The sequence below is a fragment of the Seriola dumerili genome, unplaced genomic scaffold, assembly GCF_002260705.1.
Source record: "Seriola dumerili isolate Sdu_G_001 unplaced genomic scaffold, Sdu_1.0 BDQW01001040.1, whole genome shotgun sequence".
NCBI classification, from domain to species: Eukaryota; Metazoa; Chordata; class Actinopteri; order Carangiformes; family Carangidae; genus Seriola; species Seriola dumerili.
In genome coordinates, this window is record NW_019175295.1 from 172907 (window position 1) to 185961 (window position 13055).

Consider the following 13055-nt stretch of genomic DNA (forward strand, 5'->3'; position numbering starts at 1 on the left):
ACAGAGGTGGTGGACTTTTGTTTATTTACTGTATAAACGCACATGTAGAATCAACACACTTATCTCAGTGATCTCAGTGAAACAGCAGCTATAAGCAGCCTGCAGCTCAGTATGAAACATTCAATACTGATAGTGTGTCCTGTACACGACCTGAAAGGTGTGCAACAATAACAAATACAGGACGACTCACCTGGTAGGAACATCCTGACACTAGTTTGTGGGCGGAGCAGGTGGGATCAGTCAAACCTGCAGTGGGCTGGACAACATGGTTGTACACCAGGAAAAGAAAACTTCTCATGTTTTTCATGAGCAGCTTTAATTCAAAAGAACTGGCACCGTTTTAACTACAGTATATCTGTGTGAGGTGTTTTAGAAGATTTTAACTGACTTGTGTCAGAGCGAGGGAGGGAGAGAGGGAGGGAGGGAGAGAGAGGGAGAGAGAGAGAGAGAGACAGACAGACAGACAGAGAGAGAGAGAGAGAGAGACAGACAGACAGACAGACAGAGAGGGAGAGAGAGAGGGAGGGAGAGAGAGACAGAGAGAGAGAGGGAGAGCGAGGGAGGCAGGGAGGGAGAGAGAGGGATAGAGACAGACAGAGAGACAGAGAGAGAGAGAGACAGACAGACAGACAGAGAGGGAGAGAGAGACAGAGAGAGGGAGGGAGAGACAGACAGAGAGAGAGAGACAGAGGGAGAGAGAGAGAGAGAGAGAGAGAGAGAGACCACTCCTCCAACCTGAGCAACCATACAGGTCTGATACGACCCACAGGAGTGTCTCCTGAAATAGCGCCCCAACGACCTTGGTTGTCATGGTTACAATAATAAACACGCGGACTGTACCGACAGCGGTAGTCGCTATGGTTACAAGAATAGATGGTCATGGCATGGTTAGGTTTATGAAAAGATGGTGGTTTGGGTTAAAATAAGTTCTTCCTCTTTGAGATGAGACGTTGGTGGATAAAAGAACACGGGAATCGAACAGCGGTCTCCTGTGTGACAGTCCTACCACCCCAACCGCCTCCTAACGTCACAAAACACGGGTCTTAACCTGCCGCACAGACGAGCTGAACACTCGAGGGCGGTCCCAGAGAAAGGACACGTTAGCTCAGCGACTCATTCACCACTGACGGAGCTGAACACTGAAAAACAAACATGGACGCCTCACATCAGACAAAGTGACGTAAATAATCTAACTGGATAATAACAAAAAGCTTTGTTTATATAACACGTTTCAAAGCACAGTTACAACCTGTTGTGAAAGACAAGATAAAATTGAGGACGAACAATAAAAATGAATGATAAAATCTAAAAACAGTCTGAGGGGGAAGAAAATGTGACAGTGAGGTTTCATTAAAAAATGAGATAAAACAGTCTAAAATGATTAAATGAATCAATAAGAAAGGAGGATGATATAATAAAAGAGTTAGCCCGGAGGCTAACAGGCTAACACAGCTCCGGCTGAGGACATCAGGTTGTGTCAGTAAATGTGAAATGTACTCAGGTGCAAGTCCAGAGCCTTCAGTCATCAATAAAATCTTCAAATCAATTCTTGAATTTAGTGGAGGCCAATGAGGAGATGTTAAAACTGGAGGAATGTGCTGTGTGCTTAGGTCCTGGTGAGAAGTCTGGCTGCTGCCTCGTGGACTGTGTGTTTTATTGTCAGTGCCCAGTATTTTTATCCCTCACAAGTCTTCTTGAGTTGATGAGGTGAATGTAGCTCTTATCTGCTCATGGGATTTAAACACAATAACAAAGAGACAGAATAACCTGGATTCAAGAGGAGAAATATGGTGTGTGTGTGTGTGTGTGTGTGTGTGTGTGTGTGTGTGTGTGTGTGTGTGTGTGTGTGTGTGTGTGTGTGTGTGTGTGTGTGTGTGGAGCAATTGTTTGGCAGAGGTATTTCAGGCACATGGTTGGGCTCTGTGACAGGGAGCAGATAAAGACAGAGGGAGGGAGGGAGGGAGGGAGTCTTCCCAGTCAGCCTGGATCTCTCTGAGCTACACAATCTACCGACACAACCCCAGGCTCAGTGATGTTGGATACACTGTGAGAGTGAGCTCTACCCTTCACACACACTCTGCTCTCACCTGCTCGAGGACACACACACGCCGGTGAGTAGACCTCTTTCACTCTTACTGTTCGCTGTCTGACACAGTCATGTAGAGCATCTGTTGGAAGCTGTGTGTGTGTAGACTCAGTTCAGACAGATTACTCTGTAAAGAGATTACCAGTGTGCTGTTAACTAGTCTCTGGACTTTCTAGCATGGGTTAGTTATCCGGGGGTAACTGGTCGTCGCTGAGCTAAAATGAGCCTCGAGGGTCTCTTGATTCTGTAATCCTTTAATTCCTCTAAGCTGGCGGCTGTGTGCAGCGTCCCAGCGGGGGGGCTGGCTCTAACTAACAACTACTTTTACTGACACAGACGTACAAAGAGCAGCTGAGGAGGAGATAGAGTCGTTACTTTACCTCTTGTCATGTGTTCACGCTCTTCAGAGACGACATGTAAAACACGAGAAGTGACAGGCTGACAGGAAAGCTGTGTGTTCAGTGTGTGGGTGTTTTAATGTATGTACGCACAGTGACACATGCACTCCCACATACATGCTGTTGTTCTGGGCTGCCTGCGGAGAACCAGTCACCCCGCGCCCTCTCCTTCCCACTCAGCCCAGTCACGTCCACGTTTCAGCACATGTGGAGGAAAGACGCTAACGAAGCGCAGAGCTCGTTTTCACACCTTCATCAGGATCAGAAATCACTGCTGTCGTCTGTGTAAAAATACGCCCAGCATTAACAAGGTCTGCGGATGTATTTTAATACACATTAGCTTGTATGACAGTGAGATGTACAGATGGACATTAATCTCATGACTGTCTGAGCCGGAGCTAGTATATAGTTAGCCTAGCTTAGCATGAATACTGGAAACAGGGAAACGGCTAGCTGTCCAAAGTTCTCAAAGTTCACTCTGTGTCTTGTGTGTTGAATCCATGAAATGTATGAAACAGAGTCAGGCTGGCTAACTGCTCCCCGCTGGCCCCAGTCTTAACGCTAACCCATCCTGAGTCCAGCTGTACGGGGGCCGAACAAAGACAGACTCTTTTATTCCGTTATCTCAAGGTGACGAAGCTCGTTATCTCGAGATAAGGAGATATTATCAGGATTATCTCAAGATAATGAGATATGAGGAGAAAATTGTCTTTTGTTATCTTGATAAGGAGATAATTATCCCGTTATCTGGAGATAAAGAAGCTCGTTTTCTCATTATAACGACTTTGTTGATCAGAGATCAGAGGCAGAAACTTCTAGAGCTGTGAAGTGAAAGTGTCAGGACGACACATCGATCAACGCATCAGAGAATATTTCAGTCAAGGCCAGAAATCTTTGAAATGTCTTTCCACACAAGATCATTTTCTGATCAGTCCTCGTCAGCTAACGAGTTACTAAGGACTGTTGCTAAGGAGGAGAGTTACTGCCACTCAGTGTGTGAGGTTCAGTCAACATCATCTCCTCCTGATAATATCTGGTTATCTGGGGTTAACTTGAGATAACAGGATAAAAGATATTTGTGAGAGTGGCCCCTCTCAGCTTCCGTACAGCTCTGGACTCTGCAGTCGCTAACGGACAGAGACGTAGTCGAGTGTTCAGCGGTTTAAGGAACTTGTTTAGTTGGTGGTTTCCTGACCTTCAGATTCCCTCTGTCCATCTGTGGTGTTTTGGTGCCAAGCACAGAGGATGTGGTGGACAGGTGGAGGCAGAGGAGCAACAGATGGAGGTTCATTCAGACGAGGCGGCACTAAACAAGTCGTTGGTATTGTGGTGGAGAATGGACATGTGAGAACCAGGTCTGGTTCTGGTTCTGGTTCTGGTTTCTTGTGACAGTTTTCTGCTAAACCAGAGCAATGACAGACTACTACTTCAAATGTAAAAAAGCATTTTAACAGTCAGTAAACCAGACTGAACTGGTCTATAAACCAGTGTGAAGGATCCTCCTTCAGCTCTTTAAATCTCTGCAGGCGTCTGAAGGCAGCAGGACACATGTTGATAAATCTGCAGCCTCTGATTGGAGGAGAAACACAGTCCAGCTCAGTGTCATTACACACAGCTGTCCACTGTGTTTACCTTGATTACATCACATGCTAATGGGACCAGGCTGCTGTGAAGTGACCCCATTCAGCCCTGCACACATCAGACCGGTCGGTTGTGACTCAGGACTCTGGCTGAAGTGGGAGATCATCAATCCTGTGTCACTGACTTTATTTTAGTGAATGTGGCATTTTGTTTTATTATTGAAACGGACCATGGTGCAGATGTTGTTGTCACATTCGACAGTTTGATGTCAAGTCAGTTTTTATTTATAAAGCGTCAAGTCACAACAGCAGAAGATCTAGATCGTACTCTTTATGATGTAATATTGATGTGAGCATGTACGACATGTGTCAGACTTCCTGGAGAAGCCTCGTCTATTTGTCGAGCTGTTGGTGTCGTGCGTCACTGTGATTGGTTCAGCTGTTTGACAGCGATGAGAGCAGTGCTGTGAATCTGCTCCGATATGAACCAGGTGAATAACAGGTGAGATGTCCACACAGTCCAGGGTCTCATTCATGAATGAGGCGTCCTCCATTTCCCGCTCATGAATTAGTTTTCATAAACACACAGTGTTACCTCACTTCCTGTGACATGTGAACACACAGTTCTACACAGATCATTATCATCATCATAAGTTTTATAATAATTTAACATTTGATAAACAGAGATAATTGTGTTTGTGTCTAATATCTTATTATTGATCGTGAGTCCTTGTGTAACTGTCTGATATTTTAATATTGACTGATCTCAGTGTCGGAGCCTCTGGAGCCTCGTTAAGACTCTAGTCCCAGTAAATGAAGCTCAGAGTGAAACAGGACTTTACATCAGAGTGATTGTACTGAAGTAAACTGATGATATTTTTACCTCAGTTTGTTCTTCTGTCTCGTCTTTCTTCTCTGTGTCTGATCACTTGTTTCTATACAAACTGATTGATTAGGGGAGAGTCTTCATCCATTTATGGAGAATTGTGGGAATAGAAATGAGGCTCGTTCACATGAGTGAGATTTATAAAGAGGAACCATGTGAACGCACGGCTTTATAATATATATAATATATAATTTATAATTCTGATGAAGTTTTATGTGTGTGGACTCCAGGTGTCCCACAGGTGGTTTTCTCAGGAGTGTAAGATCAGAACAGAGCTAAAAGAGTGAACAACATAAACATAACATAATGTAAACAGACAACTGTTTGCTAACACGTTGACAAAACAATACTAATATATCAACTTAATTAGCTAATAATATGTCAGTGTTGTTTTGACAGCTTGTTTTGCTGCTTCCAATAAAACCAAACAGCATGAGATGGATATACATTTTTCTTACAAGTCTTAAAGAAAGTGGACATGTTTGTTTATAAAAATGTCTTTCAGTTCTTGAGTAAATGCAAAGTTTGAAAAGATCTGTTGTGACTGAAGGATTCGACTCATCAGTGCCTCTGACGTGACTGGATTCAGATGTGGACATTTGGCTCTGGTTAGAGGTGATCCTACTGTTAATGTTGATGTTGTAAGAGAACAACCTGCATCTGATCCATCTGAGATCAATTAACTAAATGAGAGTTAGACAAAGGTCGGTATCAGCGTGATGAGTTGTTGTGTGACAGACTGCTGCAGACCAGCGAAGGCCTCTGCTGTTCGCTTGTGTGCTATTAATCCATCAGAGGTCAGATTAAGGACTGAGGAGCAGGGATTAGACGTCAGGAGGAACTTGGCTCAATGACCAGACAGACAGAGGGCGGGGTGGGGGGGGTATTAGGGTCACGACGTGTCACTGGGACCAGAGTCTGGATCATGGATCATGGATCTTACCTAAACTCTACAGGCAGGAGCTCTGCTGTGAGTTACAAAACAACAGTTGTGTTCAGAGCTGTTTATTAAAGTGCAGACCCCCAGTAGTAATATTGATGGACACAGACTCTGAACAGTTGAGTTTCACTGAACAGTGTCATAATGAATGAGCATAAGGATGTCGGGCTTAACAGGGTCCAAGACGGTTTCTTGCATGTCTTTATGTTACTAATGGAACAGAACAATTAATCTAAACACAATCGAAATCTCACTGTGGTCAAGTGAAATATCACGTCACAGCGGCTGCAGTTTATGTGATGAAGGTAAAATGTGTCTCATTGTTGTTCATTGTTAGCATTAGCATTGTTAGCACCATCAGTGTTGTGGAGCTACAGAGACGCTCTGACCTACCAATCATGTTCTCCAGACGCAGAGGAACATGATCCAACAACAATCACATCATCACCTTTTTATATTTTGTTCAGTGAAAATGAAATAAAAGCTAAAATTAATTTACTGAAAACACAACATCTGCCAAAATAATCACAATATGATTTTTTTGTTTATGGTGCAGCTAGTTGTTAGTAAGTGGACAATCTGAACCTGAACCAACCAGAGTCCACTGTTGATGACAGACACAGAAACAAGGGAGCGGCTCTTCCACATGACATGAGACTCTCATGGTCCTGAGACATTCACAGTGTGGTGCAGTGAAGCATCCGTCAGAGTGACACAGTAATCCATCTGTCGACCTCACGCCACATACTTCAGAAAACACTGAAGCATCAATCTCACGTCCTGTCCCGGGTTCAGAGCCAGTCACAGCTGCAGCGGCTGTTTTCCCAGCTCTCGTCACAGGGGGCAGTAATGAGTGTATTCAGGTTTTCTGGAGTGGTAGAAACAGTAGAGCTAAATATCTAAAGGTGAACACAATGTATATTATCTCCACTTTATGCAGAGATTAGCTGGAGGCGTGAGCGTGAGCAGAGTTTGAACTTCTCTCTCAAACTCTTCTTGATCTTAGTGCGACACCATGAATGTCTTCGAGGAGAGACTGACTTTAATGCCACTCTGAGTCCAGACTGTAAACCACATGGACGAGTGAAGGTTCCTGTAGAGAGAGGAGGCAGGAGGTCGTGACGACAGATGATTCAGAACAGACACACACTTTCACCTTTTATTTATTTAGTTAGACTTTAATCTTGAAAAGAAGAATCTCCTGCACACTGCTCTTGCTCAGCATCACAATTTATTGATTGTCCCAAGGTTTCGGTCTCTGGTTTCTGTATTTTTACCTCTGATGAGGGTCGAGAGACTGAAACCTTTGGATGATCCATAAATTGGGCTGAACAAGAGCAGTGTGTGGGATGTTCTTTACAAGATTACAGTGTCGTTTTCCAACGCACCAGATGTGCAAATACCTTCATCGACAATGTATTTAGACTTTGTCAGATGACATTTGATTGAATTGAGAACATACAACATGTACGGTAGCAGGCAGCAGTAGATAGGTTTTATAAATACCAGAGAGCAAATCTTATAAAATAACAAGACAAGTAACAAGTGTTTCCTAAATCAGTCACTTTGTGTTCAGTGTCTGTGTAACAGGCAGTGAAACACTTCCTGTATATGATCAGCTGTAGTGAGTGTGAGGGATCTGTGTTCAACCTTCCTGAGAACTGCTCTGTCACATTTGCAAAGTAGTTTTTGTGACTTGTTAATCACCTTCACTGTGAACAGAGAGACTGACTGACTGACTGACTGACTGACTGTCTGTATGACTGACTGACTGACTGTATGACTGACTGACTCTATAACTGACTGTCTGACTGACTGACTGTATGACTGACTGACTCTATAACTGACTGTCTGACTGACTGACTGTATGACTGACTGACTCTATAACTGACTGTCTGACTGACTGACTGTATGACTGACTGACTCTATAACTGACTGTCTGACTGACTGACTGTATGACTGACTGACTCTATAACTGACTGTCTGACTGACTGACTGTATGACTGACTGACTCTATAACTGACTGTCTGACTGACTGACTGTATGACTGACTGACTCTATAACTGACTGTCTGACTGACTGACTGTATGACTGACTGACTCTATAACTGACTGTCTGACTGACTGACTGTATGACTGACTGACTCTATAACTGACTGTCTGACTGACTGACTGTATGACTGACTGACTCTATAACTGACTGTCTGACTGACTGACTGTATGACTGACTGACTCTATAACTGACTGTCTGACTGACTGACTGTATGACTGACTGACTCTATAACTGACTGTCTGACTGACTGACTGTATGACTGACTGACTCTATAACTGACTGTCTGACTGACTGACTGTATGACTGACTGACTCTATAACTGACTGTCTGACTGACTGACTGTATGACTGACTGACTCTATAACTGACTGTCTGACTGACTGACTGTATGACTGACTGACTCTATAACTGACTGTCTGACTGACTGACTGTATGACTGACTGACTCTATAACTGACTGTCTGACTGACTGACTGTATGACTGACTGACTGTATAACTGACTGACTGTATGACCAACTGTATGACTTACTGACTGACTGTATAACTGACTGACTGTATGACTGACTGACTGACTGTATAACTGACTGACTGTATGACTGACTGACTGTCTCTATAACTGACTGACTGACTGTTTGACTGACTGACTGACTCTATAACTGACTGACTGACTATAACTGACTGTATGACTGTATGACTGACTGACTGACTCTATAACTGACTGACTCTATAACTGACTGTATGACTGACTGACTGACTGACTGTATAACTGACTGACTGACTGACTCTATAACTGACTGACTGTATGACTGACTGACTGTATAACTGACTGACTGACTGTATGACCGACTGTATGACTTACTGACTGACTGTATAACTGACTGACTGTATGACTGACTGACTGACTGTATAACTGACTGACTGTATGACTGACTGACTGTCTCTATAACTGACTGACTGACTGTTTGACTGACTGACTGACTCTATAACTGACTGACTGACTATAACTGACTGTATGACTGTATGACTGACTGACTGACTCTATAACTGACTGACTCTATAACTGACTGTATGACTGACTGACTGACTGACTGACTGACTGACTGACTGACTGACTGACTGACTGACTGACTGACTGACTGACTGACTGACTGACTGACTGACTGACTGACTGACTGACTGACTGACTGACTGACTGACTGACTGACTGACTGACTGACTGACTGACTGACTGACTGACTGACTGACTGACTGACTGACTGACTGACTGACTGACTGACTGACTGACTGACTGACTGACTGACTGACTGACTGACTGACTGACTGACTGACTGACTCTATAACTGACTAACTGACTGTATGACTGTATGATTGACTATATTGACTCAGTCTACTGAGCTGCTCTGGTTTCCTGGCTGCTCTGGAACTGCAGGGAAGAGGAGGAGGACTTCCAATACCCTGAGCCTCGCCTCCATTACAGCAAATTAACTACTTTGATTCCATGTGTCATTATTACTAAAGGAGGCAGAGGAAGAACTAAAGATAAGACACGCCGAGCAGAGAGAGAGGGAGGGAGGGAGAGAGAGAGAGAAGTCATCTGTAACAAGGTTTTGTACTAACGACTCTATCATTCAAACAGAGGGAGTTAGACATAAGGACCTGCCTCTAATAAAAGTCTGTGATGTTCTGGAGTTGAAGTAGATAAAGACTAAACTATTGTGGATCCAAACGGAGACTGAGCTCTGAGTGAGGGACTGAATAAGAAAGACAGTCTGCCTCTTCTAACTTTCATGTTACAGTAAATCCAGCTGACATCACAGCTCAGTGTTTGTTGTTATTTATGTGTTGGTGATTTTGTGAGATGATGTCGTGGTTATAAACTCAGGATTGGACCAGAGGCGGGTCAGACATGTACTAGGTTTAGACCTGGTCTTGTTGTATAGACTAGTTTCTCTACCTTCTGTTCAGCTACATTTGGTGGTTGTGATGAGTGTCCCCTCACAGCTGTTCCTCTAAATGTGTCTGACTGACTTCTCTCAGACTCCCCACCTCAGATATCTGCTCTGTTGTGAAAGTAATGAGAGGACGTTTTCAGGGGGGGAGGGGTGAGAAGTGAAAGTTAGCAAGCCAAGAAGTTTTGGAAACTGCCCAAGCAGGATGTGCAGCTTGTGCCAGTGACTGTACTCCTGTCTAATTAGAGCACTGTTATTTCTTTTAACTACTATGGCACTTGGCTTTGTCCTTCATCAGCACGTGCCAAGTGCATTTATTATCAGCTGCTCTGTCCCTGGTGTTCCTGCCTGTCCAGACTCTCTCTGTTTGGACCCGCTCTCTCGGCTTTGGCCGAGACCACACCTCCAACACATCTGGATTCTTTCTTTCTTTCTAAATCCAGATGTACCTGGCTCCACTTCCTGGTATTCAAAGTGTGACCTCATGTGTTTTCCACATGATTGACAGGTGCTGAGGGTTTTCTTCCCACCATCAGCTCTCTTCAGGAACAATGTGCCCCCCCCCCATGCACACGATGTCAGGCTGCTCCAGCAGCGTCTCTATTTTCAGCTGTGCTGGATCAGGCCTCCATAGTGTCAACAGGTGGACAAGCTGAGCAGCAGTATGACTGTCAGCAGCCTCTCCTCCTTCTTCCCTCTCACTCCAGTCAACCTTTATTTAATCTTGGAGTTTCCCCATGAGATGATTAAAGAGCAGCACATGTGCTCGGCTTTAATTATCTCTCTCTGCAGCTCAAAACGCTCACACATAAACAATATTACATCATCCATCATGTTCATTACAGTGGAGCAACATGTGGGCCAGTGTAATGTAATGCATTTATCAGTTTTTAATCTTTCCAGGATGACGGTGGAGCTCAGTGGCCTGAGCAACATCCTGCTGAAGTCTTGATAAATGTCCCTAATCTGTTCAGGTGAGAAGTTGGTGATGAAAGGATCCGATGACACCGAGCTTTTCCTTAAAGCTCAGGACCGTAGCTGTGTCCCAGTTCGGGGGCCACATCCTCCGTAGCCTCGTAGACTGTGAAGAATGAACTGAAAAGAGACGGTCTGGTCTACGGAGGATTTTCACTTTGTGTCACCAGCTGTTCCCGCCCTTGCAGTTGCGTTGCAAAGCGGGGCTCCTGTTGCTTAGCAACCTAGACAACACACTTTCACAAAAAGTCTCTTGGTTTTAACAGTTGTACCATTAGCTGTTGAACTGAGCTGAAACACAATACTGACATTTAAAGGAGCTGTTTGTAAGTTTTGCTATTGCTACATAGCTAGCGTTAGCATTAACAGCTGTTTACTTACCTCTCTTGCCAAAAGCGTCAGACATTGTTGGGTTTACAGGAGGTTATAACACGTCCTCTGAGCAGCGCTACGCAGACAGGACGCTACAGTGACTCGGATTGGAAAGTGTCCAAATGGGCCGACTGGGCATTTATGCTGGTTAGCATGCTAACTTCAGTAGATGAAAAGAATTAATAGAAATAGAAGCAAAACAAGAGGGTCTGTTTGCAGCTCTGGAGACAGCTGTTAATGCTAATGTTAGCTATGTAGCAATAGCAAAACTTACAAATAGCCCCTATAACAGTGTAATCCTCAGGTCTCTGTTACTAACATGTTATTTTCATTACCGGAGCGCAATGAATTATGGGATATGTTGGACCATGAAGGATCCACCTGTTGGAGCTTTCATGGTCCAGGAAAAGAAGGAGCATTTGAAATGAGACAGACTGGAGTTTTGCTGTGACACAGTCGGTCTTCAGATGCTTCTCTGAGCTGGGACTTTAACACTTGGACACATGTTGCTGTAAGCAGTAGCATGTGTCCTGTAAGTAACTGCTCTGTGCTGTACTTGTTTGCTGTGAGTCTGAAGGCTGAAGCCTCTGTGCAGATGAAGAAACCCATAAGAACAAGATGAACTGCTGCAGAATAAAGCTTAGTAAGAATTCCTGGCCATAGGTCTCATGCCAATATTCCTCCAAACTGAACAACAAACTCTGGTTATTTATTTCTGACTGACGGGAGAATTTCATCTGCCAGTGTTCAGACAGAACCAGAGCAGATGTTAGAGATGGTGCATCACAAAATGTTTACCTGGATGAATCCATACAAACACATACGGAGCGAGTTCAGCATGTTTCAACTGGAGGGAAGAATTTTGCTCATATGTGAAAACTTTATGAAAACTTGATGCGCCTGTGGAGACAAGAGGAAACACAGATTATAGAGAGTTTAACTTCACACAACGGCACACTCCTACAAACACTGTCCTGTATTCCACTTAGCTCACAGCTGATGTGAACGACATGAGGCAGATCAGCTAACCAGGTACAAAGAGTCCCTGGTTAATGAGAGCAAAGGATCATGGGCATTGCTCTTGGTAGGAAACAGGAAACTAAAACCAATTCCCTGTGTCAGAGTAAAAGAGTCACAGCTCTGTGACTGTGACCCATTTTTATAGGAAAATAACTTTTCAATGTGAAAACATGAACCCGTCTTCAGGTGCTACATCTGTACAGTGGTTGTGGCATATTTGTTTCTGTGCAGAAAGATGGCAGGTGCAGGTAACGGGTTCAGACAGGTGCTGGTTGTTTGGTCAGATGTCTGCAGGTGTGAGTTATGACACGTACCTGTCAGTCACAGAAGCTGACACAGAGAGTGTGTTTGTTACAGGTGAGAGTGGATGGTTCAGAGTGTGACAGTGATGAATCTCACTCTCTGAATGTGAATATAACTGCTGACTAAACAGCCTGATTCTTTTAGTGGATGTGTGTTAAAGCAGAGCTGAAGCTGAGGAGAAATGATTCTGTGGGAGGAAATGAAGTTCAGACGTTTCTGTGTGGATGCTGAGCCTGTGTTCTCTGTGTGTGTGTGTGTGTGTGTGTGTGTGTGTGTGTGTGTGTGTGTGTGTGTGTGTGTGTGTGTGTGTGTGTGTGTGTGTGTGTGTTAGAGTGCTGAGCACTGACAGTAAAAATACAAGCGCCCACTCAGAATAATTCAGAGTATGTGGAACAGAGATGATCATGTGATCTCTAACAGTGTGGACCATCAAGGACGTCCTCTCTACATGTGGTTAATGGACTGCTCTTATACAGAGCTCTTCTAGTCTTATTG

The 13055-nt window shown here is 44.1% G+C and overlaps 1 protein-coding gene across 1 annotated transcript in view; it reads left to right on the forward strand.

Moving 5' to 3' along the window:
- The first annotated feature begins 1996 nt into the window (after nt 1–1996).
- The window catches only part of LOC111237617 (palmdelphin-like), a 61333-nt gene continuing 50274 nt past the window's right edge, over nt 1997–13055 (forward strand). The window contains exon 1 of the mRNA XM_022766773.1: nt 1997–2111. The gene's annotated coding sequence lies outside the window, so the exon portion shown is untranslated. The remainder of the gene's footprint in view (nt 2112–13055) is intronic.